Here is a 10,260-nt window from a genome sequence, read left to right as displayed (position 1 = left end):
GGAAAGGAAGAGCCATGTCTCTCACTTTAAATCAAAAGCTAGAAATAATTAAGCTTAGTGAGGAAGGCATGCCAAGAAGCTGAAATAGCCTGAAAGCTTGGGCCTCTTGCACCAAACTGTTAGCTTAGTTGTGAATGCAAAGGAAAAGTTTTTGAAGGAAAGTAGAAGTGCTGGTCCACTTTAGTTGAATGTTTAGTTACTGAAACAAATTATATTTTTCTTTTTACAGCAAGAAAGCTGCCTCTGGCCATGTCAAATTCATGCAAATGGTTACCAATATTTTACAAATGCTGCCTACATTTAAAAAATGAGATAAAGTCTCTGAGTCCTTGACTAAGGGCATTATAGATATTCTTACCATATAGACTATTGTCAGAAAGGTTACATATTTGTCCAATGAGTTAATTTTCCCAAAGTGGGGGCGTTAGTTTTCCAAAAACAAATAATTTAGCCATTTTATTTATTTATTTATTTTTCTTTTTGAATCCACATTTTAAAAGTTTATTTATCTGTTTATACACAACATTGTTCCAGAAAGGGTTTAAGGTGGCTTAAAAGACTCCACAAAATACACCAAGGAATTAGTAATAGAAGAACCAGGAATGAAGCGTATGCAAAATGCTTATATAATCCTACTCGTTTACTCTGGGTGGACCACAAATTTGGCTCTAAGTTTTTAGCAGGCAGTCAGAAAAGGAAACGTAATTACATCATTTACAGTGTTCATAAAGCAAAAACGAACCAGTTACCCAAGCGAAGCACTGTTATTTCTAATATTAAGACCACAAAGAAATTTCTCTTGAGAGGCTTCATAAAGAGGTCAGTGTATGATGTAATTAATAATCAGTGTTCTCAGTAGCAACCTAATGGGAGACACAAAGATGAATTTCACAGGGCTCTTTCCTCAATACAGGCAGATGGCATCACATCAACTTGAAAATCAGGAAAAGCAATTTATCATGAGTTTGGGGGTTGATGGGGGGGACACAATATGATATGGTCAAGGTACTCAGCTCTTTGCTCTGCTCAACAAAACCAAAGGTACATTTTGGAAAAACAGAGTTGAATCCAGTACCCAGAATGACTCCGGAGAAGTCCTGAAACCCTTAAAATTCTATGCAACATTTTCTGAATAGGTGCGTTTATTCTTCTTGCCAGAGAAAACATAGTTTATCAGATACACTGTACTCAGCGTACCCAGGTGATACACATAAATTAGGAACCATTTCTTTAGACAATCTAGAGAATGAGACTACAAATCATTCATGCTATTCAGATACTTACGTTTTCTTCTTACAGCCTAGCTTATTTTTCCTCTGCAAAAAGAACCTTTTCTGTTTCCATGTGGTGCCACGGCTTGGGTGAAGGTTTCAGGGTGGTTAAAAAGTTGCCTCCTGGCTGGAGGAAGGGGCTCGGGCAGAGATCTGGAGGCGGGGGAAGGCAGGGGGGGTCTCGCAGAGGCCGCCGGGCTCTGGAGGCTCCTAGTCGCGCGGACAGGAGAGCCTTTCGAAGAGATACGCGCCCAGTTCGGCCTGGGGCCCGGCCAGACTGCGCAGGTCCGTCAGGTGCACGCCCATCTGCTTGAGGAGCTTCTGGATGAGCTCCCCCTGCCGGAAGCGGCTCTCCAGGAACTCGCAGAGGTTGGCGCCTGCGCTCGCAGATCCCGGGGCCTGCAGATGCAAGAGCGCCCGGTCCAGGCCCCTCTCCAGGGCCGTGGCGGCCTCCGTGGCGCCCACGCTGGTGCCCCACTCCTCCGGGGACAGCTTCTGCCCGTCCTGGAGCAGGGTGCGGCCGCCCCACTGCTTCCGCATCTTCAAGAGAAGCTGGGCGCCCTTGCGCTTCTCCTCAGCCAACTCCCGGAAGAAGCGGCCCACGCCCTCCAGAGCCACCTCCACGCCTTCGAAGTAGAAGCTCGGAGAGAGGTAAGTGGACGAGGCCCGAGGTGCAGGTTGATCAGGGGGGTGACGGCGGCCTCCATCTCGGTGGAAGAACTCTGCTGGATTCGGGGGGCTCGCGGTGAGTCAGCAGTGAGGAGGCCTTCTCTGTGAAGTGTGCTGTGAGGATGCACCCGGAAGCGGGGACCTGGGTCTTATTCTTTTCTCCAGCAACTTGCTAAACACTTTTATTACTTCCAATAATTTGTCTGTAGAGTCTGGGCTCTTACAATAATATCATCTGTGAATAATGACATTCTCGTTTCTTTGTAGTTCTTAGGCTTTTTTTCATTTTCTGACTGCACTGATTAGGATTTTTAATACGAAGATGAATAAAAGTACGGATACTAGATATTCTTCCTAATTTTAAAGGGCGTGTTTCTAAAGTTTCTATTAACAGTGATGATACTGAAACCGTGGGTTAAATCCATGTCACCTGCCGTCACTAATCAAGGTGTTTTAAGATTTGCCTGACCTCCAAGCTGCACTTAGCCTAGACAATAAGGTGTTTGCCCAAGTTGTTTTCCAGCTGCTATAGTTTGAGCTGAGAGCTGCTTAAGTCTGCCTAGGACCACCCACCCTTCAGCTGGGCATTCCAGAGTGTCTGCTTGGTGACCTTTTGACATCAAAGGGCTAAAACCTCTACCCTCAGAACATGCAGAGGCCTGTAGCCTAGTTACACCTGGTCAGGATGTCAGTTACCACACCTTTTTCCAATCACCTTTCCACACACTCCCCATGCCTCGGGCCACCCTGCTTCTTTATTCTTTTCTTTTTTTAATTTTTTAATTTAATTTTATTTATATTTTTATACAGCAGGTTCTTATTAGTCATCCATTTTATACACATCAGTGTATACGTGTCAATCCCAATCTCCCAATTCAGCACACCACCATCCCCACCCCACCGCGGTTTTCCCCCCCTTGACGTCCATACGTTTGTTCTCTACATCTGTGTCTCAATTTCTGCCCTGCAAACCGGTTCATCTGTACCATTTTTCTAGGTTCCACATATATGCGTTAATATACGATATTTGTTTTTCTCTTTCTGACTTACTTCACTCTGTATGACAGTCTCTAGATCCATCCACGTCTCTACAAATGACTCAATTTCGTTCCTTTTTATGGCTGAGTAATACTCCACTGTATATATGTACCACATCTTCTTTATCCATTTGTCTGTCGATGGGCATTTAGGTTGCTTCCATGACCTGGCTATTGTAAATAGTGCTGCAATGAACATTGGGGTGCATGTGTCTTTTTGAATTATGGTTTTCTCTGGGTATATGCCCAGTAGAGGGATTGCTGGATCATATGGTAATTCGATTTTTAGTTTTTTAAGGAACCTCCATACTGTTCCCTGTAGTGGCTGTATCAATTTACATTCCCACCAACAGTGCAAGAGGGTTCCCTTTTCTCCACACCCTCTCCAGCATTTGTTGTTTGTAGATTTTCTGATGATGCCCATTCTAACTGGGGTGAGGTTATACCTCATTGTAGTTTTGATTTGCATTTCTCTAATAATTAGTGATGTTGACCAGCTTTTCATGTGCTTCTTGGCCATCTGTATGTCGTCTTTGGAGAAATGTCTATTGATGTTTTCTGCCCATTTTATTATTATTATTTTTTTTAAAATTACTGCCTCTTAGAGTTTTCATCCACTTGTTTGTTTGTTTATTTATTTATTTATTTATTTTTATTTTTGGCTGTGTTGGGTCTTCGTTTCTGTGCGAGGGCTTTCTCTAGTTGCAGCGAGCGGGGGGCCACTCTTCATCGTGGTGCGCGGGCCTTTCACTGTCACAGCCTCTCCTGTTGCGGGGCACAGGCTCTAGACGTGCAGGCTCAGTAGTTGTGGCTCACGGGCCTAGTTGCTCCGCGGCATGTGGGATCTTCCCAGACCAGGGTTCGAACCCGTGTCCCCTGCATTGGCAGGCAGATTCTCAACCACTGCGCCAGCAGGGAAGCTCCTCTGCCCATTTTCTGATTGGGTTGTTTGTTTTCTTAATATTGAGCTGCATGAGCTGCTTATATATTTTGGAGATTAATCCTTTGTCCGTTGATTAGTTTGCAAATATTTTCTCCCATTCTGAGGGTTGTCTTTTCGTCTTGTTTATGGTTTCCTTTGCTGTGCAAAAGCTTTGAAGTTTCATTAGGTCCCATTTGTTTAGTTTTGTTTTTATTTCCATTACTCTAGGAGGTGGATCAAAAAAGATCTTGCTGTGACTTATGTCAAAGAGTGTTCTTCCTATGTTTTCCTCTAAGAGTTTTATAGTGTCCGGTCTTACATTTAGGTCTCGAATCCATTTTGAGTTTATTTTTGTGTACGGTGTTAGGGAGTGTTCTAATTTCATTCTTTTACATGTAGCTGTCCAGTTTTCCCAGCACCACTCATTGAAGAGACTGTCTTTTCTCCACTGTATATCCTTGCCTCCTTTGTCATAGATTAGTTGACCATAGGTGCATGGGTTTATGTCTGGGCTTTCTATCTTGTTCCATTGATCTATATTTATGTTTTTGTGCCAGTACCATACTGTCTAGATTACTGTAGCTTTGTAGTAGAGTCTGAAGTCAGGGCGTCTGATTCCCCCAGCTCCGTTTTTTTCCCTCAAGACTGCTTTGGCTATTTGGTGTCTTTTGTGTCTCCATACAAATTTTAAGATTTTTTGTTCTAGTTCTGTAAAAGATGCCATTGGTAATTTGATAGGGATTGCATTGAATCTGTAGATTGCTTTGGGTAGTATAGGCATTTTCACAATATTGATTCTTCCAATCCAAGATGGAAGATGGTATATCTCTCCATCTGTTGGTATCATCTTTAATTTCTTTCATCAGTGTCTTATAGTTTTCTGCATACAGGTCTTTTGTCTCCCTTGGTAGGTTTATTCCTAGGTATTTTATTCTTTTTGTTGCAATGGTAAATGGGAGTGTTTCCTTAATTTCTCTTTCAGATTTTTCATCATTAGTGTATAGGAATGCAAGAGATTTCTGTGCATTAATTTTGTATCCTGCAACTTTACCAAATTCATTGATTAGCTCCAGTAGTTTTCTGGTTAGCCATTTTATTTTATTAATATTTCATTTTTTCATTTGGACTGGTTCCATTGAAATAAGCTTCATTCTCGACTCTACCATAACTTTTTCTAACAGAAGAATAATCTTTGCCAATATAAACATATCAGTATAATGTAAAATATTTTAATTTCATACATAATATTCAACTATTAATCATTTATTAAAAACAATTCACAAATCACACCAGGTAAAAGGTGGCAAAATTTCTACATGAGGTATATTAACTGACATTGTCTAATGATATCTGCTTTCCAAGAAGGCCATGATGATTATGTAGCTATAAGCATGTTTACAGAAACTTAAGTTAACCCTCAGACAATACAAAAATGGAAATGTAGTTATAAAACATTAAAAATTATAATAAAACAGCAAGTTTTCCTTAGCAAGGCTCTGATTTGTTGAGATGACTAATAGAGCTACTTATGAGGCAGCATGGTGTTCTTCTCCGATGAATTAACTCAACAAGTCCTACCCTACACTGTCAGATCATAGTGAATATATAAGCAGCATGAAGCTCAAGAGTGTATGCAGTAATAAAATGTATTCGTTCACCTACAGCATTCATTGAAACCCTAGACATAGGTGTAATTGTAAGTTTAAGAAAGTGATGAATTGATGGTTCAAAATGCTTAGCCTTGTCTTCATAGATTAAATAATAGCCTTTGTACACTCCCATCCTTTCTGAGTTTTAATACACCTTCCAGAAAAATATCAATTCATCAATGACCTTGAATAAATGCCAATCTCAGTTATGCACTGAGGGAAAAAAATTAATGTTTACAAATAGCAGTACTTTAAAATGAGCTGAGTTCACATGGGGTATATTTCAGCCTAAAAATAATATTTTGAGAGTATAAAAACGTTTAAAAATGTGTTTTCATCTCCTGTCAGATGAGAGACAAAAAATGCTTTTATTTCTATTTAAATTTCAATATTGGCAGACATAAAAAAGTGTCACATACCAACAGAGAAATAGAAAATATTTTAAGATAGGCTGGCTAACACTTATTAAATCATTCTGTGACTGAGAGAATAGGTAGAAAAATATTCCCCAAATATAAGGTGCATTCATTGACTAGAAAAAGATAGACAGCACTCTTGTTATTTATTGTAATGACACTTAAATTAATAATGAAATGGATTTTATTGAACACTGCATTGTAAGAAAAGAGGCAGATATTGAGTCCATATTATATAAAAATATTGTCTTTCAAGATTTCCAGAAAAGAGCAAGGTTTGATTTTTACCTTATTTCTTATATACCTTCTTTTCCCTTTATTGATTTGTCTTTAATGAAAATCCCAAGACATATTTAGGGTCAAATTCTAGTCAGATAATTTACTCAGTATGAACAGGAATCAAGTATGTTGCAAGACTATGTGCCAGGCACACATGTTTTTCACTCTCCACTATAAAGGTCTCTTCTGAAGTATATGGAATTAAATATATTGAGTAAGAATATTCCAACTGAGTTTAGAAATTGTACTGCAGGTGTCATATATATATGAGTGTAAGAAATAGTAAAATGCATGAGAAAATATAAACCTAAATTTTTCAAACTGATGAATAATATCAAAAAATGGTAGAATAAATATAGGCATATTCCAGATTTATCTATTATAGTGACAAATTATATTTGACAAATTTATGAAATATATCTATTGCCTATGCAGACTCTATGTGGACTACCTGAGAGATGTTATATAAGAAGGAAGTTTCCAAAGCCTAGGTAAGCCAGAGTCAGGTTTAGTCCACATAGCTCCTGAGGACAAAGGGAAAATGAAACTCTCTGTTGAACTGTAAGTGTTATGTGGGAGCACAGATAAAAGAGAGGTAAGGATGTGTCTAGAAAGGAAATCTGTAAATGGAGAAAAGAGAAAGTCCTATAAAACACTAGAGAATAGAAAGGTGAACAGTTATCTCCAGAGAGAAAAATAATGATTATCACCAGACTGACCTATGACTGAGGAGTCTAAATAGCAGTGTGGATCATTCTGCCAAAAAAATTAAAACTCCTTGATTAAACACATAATATTTCAAAATATATATTTATTAATGGTTAGAAATGTAAGAAAATATCAGGCAAGAAAATGGGTGAAGGTAGGGACCTACAGATACAATGAGAGCACTATGACCCGCTTTCTCCACTAAGAACACTTGCAAATATGGTACACGTGAGCTTAGTTTTTCACACAATCACTAGGAATAGGGAAGAGAAGACTAGTGTAGTCATTCAAGATTTTCTGTTTGCCTTTGACATTCATAGTTTTACTATAATATGTCTAAATGAGGATATCTTTGTGTTTATCCTTCTTGGAGTTTGTTAGTGTTCTTGGATGTATACATTAATGCTTTCTATCAAATTTGAAAGATGTTGGCAATTATTACTTCAAGTGTATTTTCTGTTCTTCTTTCCTTTTTTTTGGATACTCTCACTATGTGAAGCAAAATTATATGAACTCTGATTAAAAAAATAGTATGACTCAGATCTGCAAATAATGTCTATGTTTGGTTTCTAATAGACAAATTCATTCAAAGCTTTGACTTACTGAGACATACTTTAAAGTTTCCAGGTCATATAGTATATGATTCCAACACTGAATCAAATTGATACCAAATGCACTAATATTGTTATATTTTTAATATGAGTAATTTATTTTCAAAAACAGTGTTTGAAATATGTCACCATTATGTTAGTTATATGTACAAATATTGCATAAATATTATAGCAATAATTATAGGTTATATTAAATAATATATAATTGTGTCTCTTATCTTAATTTTCTTATTAATTTCTTACTACTTTTTATGTAGTTCTGAGTAGCTTTTTTAAGCTGGAAGTCAAAATTAAATGGGAAACAATCTTGTCTAGAGATTCATGCAGCAACACAGTTGCAGAGAATGTGTGGAATATAACTCTAGTACATTTTTTACTTCCCAATAAATTATTTTTAGATTTCTTCTGTTCAGTAATTTTAATATATCATATTCTATGTTGAGTTTAAGAGTATTTAGGTTTAGGGGGCATTGCTTTTCCTCAAGCAGCTAACAGTGACAGCCAGAATAATGAAATCAAATTATAATTTACTAAGTAGTATAACAAAGATATTCTTTCAAATTAATCAGTATATCTTCAGTCACCTTTGATTTTCCTACACTCTGTTGGCTATAGTAGATCAGGGATTCTTTACCTTGACACTACTGACATTGTACAGTGAGTAGTTATTTATTTTGGAGGCATGTTTTGTGCATTTTAGGATGTTTAGTAGCATTCCTGGCCTCTGTCATCTAGGTACTAGTAGTATACCCTTCCCAGTTTTGATAACCAAAATTGCCTCCAGACATTGCTAAATGTCTCCTGGGCAATAAAATCATATCCTATTGAGAATTACTGCTGTTGATGAAACTGTGGATAAGACTAATCAGATCTCTGGGCTGCATCTAGTGGCAGACACAAATAATAAACAAGTAAAGATGAATAAACCGGCTCAATACTGATTGTACTGAATGGTTTGAAGGTACTATATGTGACGATGGGTAGGTAATGAGGGATGCCAAATTCCAATAATATGTTTAGGGAGTACTTCTTGAGAAGGTGGCTCTTGAACTGAGATTTGAAGGATAAAAAGGAGTTATCTATGTGAAGAGATTAACAAAGTGTCAGTATCTTTTAGACTAAAGGATGCCTAAATCTGCCTGGGAAACCCAGACAAATCTTTGCTTAGAAGGCTTTATATTTAAAGTAGAAGTATAATGAATTTGTCAGAGAATTGAAAGAAATTTTCTTTCCTCACTCTCCCATGGAATGGAAATCAAATATTCTAAGAAGTGAAAGGAAAAGAAGATGATGTCAAAAACTGTGAAGAGTCTAGGGTTTTACCCTATTACAAGCTAACAAGTTAGCCTGCCACAGTTTCATGGATGCTGGCAGAAGTTTTGAGACTCCTGAGTCTGGGACAAAGGGACTTACTTACAACAATTACTTACAACAATTATAGTGCCCAAATTGTTAGCATTCTCTTGTGCTAGTTTCCAGAACCTCCATTCTCATAGGGTGATGCAACAAGGACAAGGTACCAGGGAATGAAGTGTGTTACATAACAGGGGAGAGACCAAAGCGTAAGAAACCCAAATCTTTTATAATGGCTCTAAACGTGTCTGCCCTAGATTTGTCCAAGTAGGAAACACTGTTTTTGTAATACTGGACTATAAACCAACCTTCCCTAAGCAAGTTGCTTCACAAATATCAGTTAAAAGATATAGTATGGGAGAAAAAGGTAGTTAGTATGTCTGCTTGCAAGAAATGAGAGAGACTTATGGCGAATTGTGTTAGAACATATGGGAACAGTGTTATGGACTGAATTGTGTCCTCCAAAAATTCATGTTAAAATCCTAACCCCCAATATGACTGCATTTGAAGTTAAGGCATTTAAAGGAGTAATTAAGGTTGAATAAGGTCATAGAGGTGGACGCTAACCCATTATGACTGGTGTCCTTATAAGAAAAGGGAGAGACACCAAGTATGTACCTGCACAGAGAAAAGGCCATGTGGGAACACAGCGAGTAGGTGGCCATCTGCAAGCCAAGGAGAGAAGCCTCAGGAGCAACCATGCCTGCCAAAGCCTTGGTCTTGGACTCGGGCTCCAGAACCGTGAAAACATTTACGTTGTTGAACCCACCCAGTTTGTGATATTTTTTTATGCTAGCCCTAGCAGAGTAATACAAAGAGTAAGCACATTTGGAACTTGAAATCTAGGTTATTTATTATGTAAAGAATGAGTCTTTAGGGAGAAAGAGGAAAGCATAATCTTCATCAGTACATGGGAAGATTTATGTGTCAAAATTTTTGAAGAGTCTGAGATTTTGCCTACTTACAAGCTAACAAGTTAGCAGGTCACAGTTTAGTATGTGCTGATAGAATATATGAGCTGCTGACTGAGTAAGAGAAGAATAGTTTATTACTCACAGCAACAGCAGTAGCCAGATTATCAGCATTTTTGTCCTGGTTCCCTGAGCCCTATTTCCTGGAGGACCCGATGACCCATGAACATGCAGTGGTTGAAATTACAGGAAAGAAAATCTGAGCTCAGGGAATCTGAAGTATTTTTAATAGCCAGAAGTATGGTGCCATTTTGCAGTAGAGGAAGACTGTGTCTTCTAAGGATGTAAGCCCACCTGGCTTTGCACCAGATAAGAAACAATCTCTGTCATCCTAAGCTGTTTGCTATATAAACATCTTTTAAAAGATAGTCCAA

The 10,260-nt window shown here is 38.1% G+C and overlaps 1 pseudogene; it reads right to left on the bottom strand.

The window, feature by feature from the left end:
* Positions 1–1,300: 1,300 nt before the first annotated feature.
* Positions 1,301–2,674, bottom strand: LOC132352105 (ferritin light chain-like; annotated as a pseudogene).
* Between the last annotated feature and the right edge of the window lie 7,586 nt (positions 2,675–10,260).

This window comes from Balaenoptera ricei, chromosome 17 (genome assembly GCF_028023285.1).
Source record: "Balaenoptera ricei isolate mBalRic1 chromosome 17, mBalRic1.hap2, whole genome shotgun sequence".
Taxonomy (NCBI): Eukaryota; Metazoa; Chordata; class Mammalia; order Artiodactyla; family Balaenopteridae; genus Balaenoptera; species Balaenoptera ricei.
This window is presented reverse-complemented; position numbering and strand designations above follow the sequence as displayed.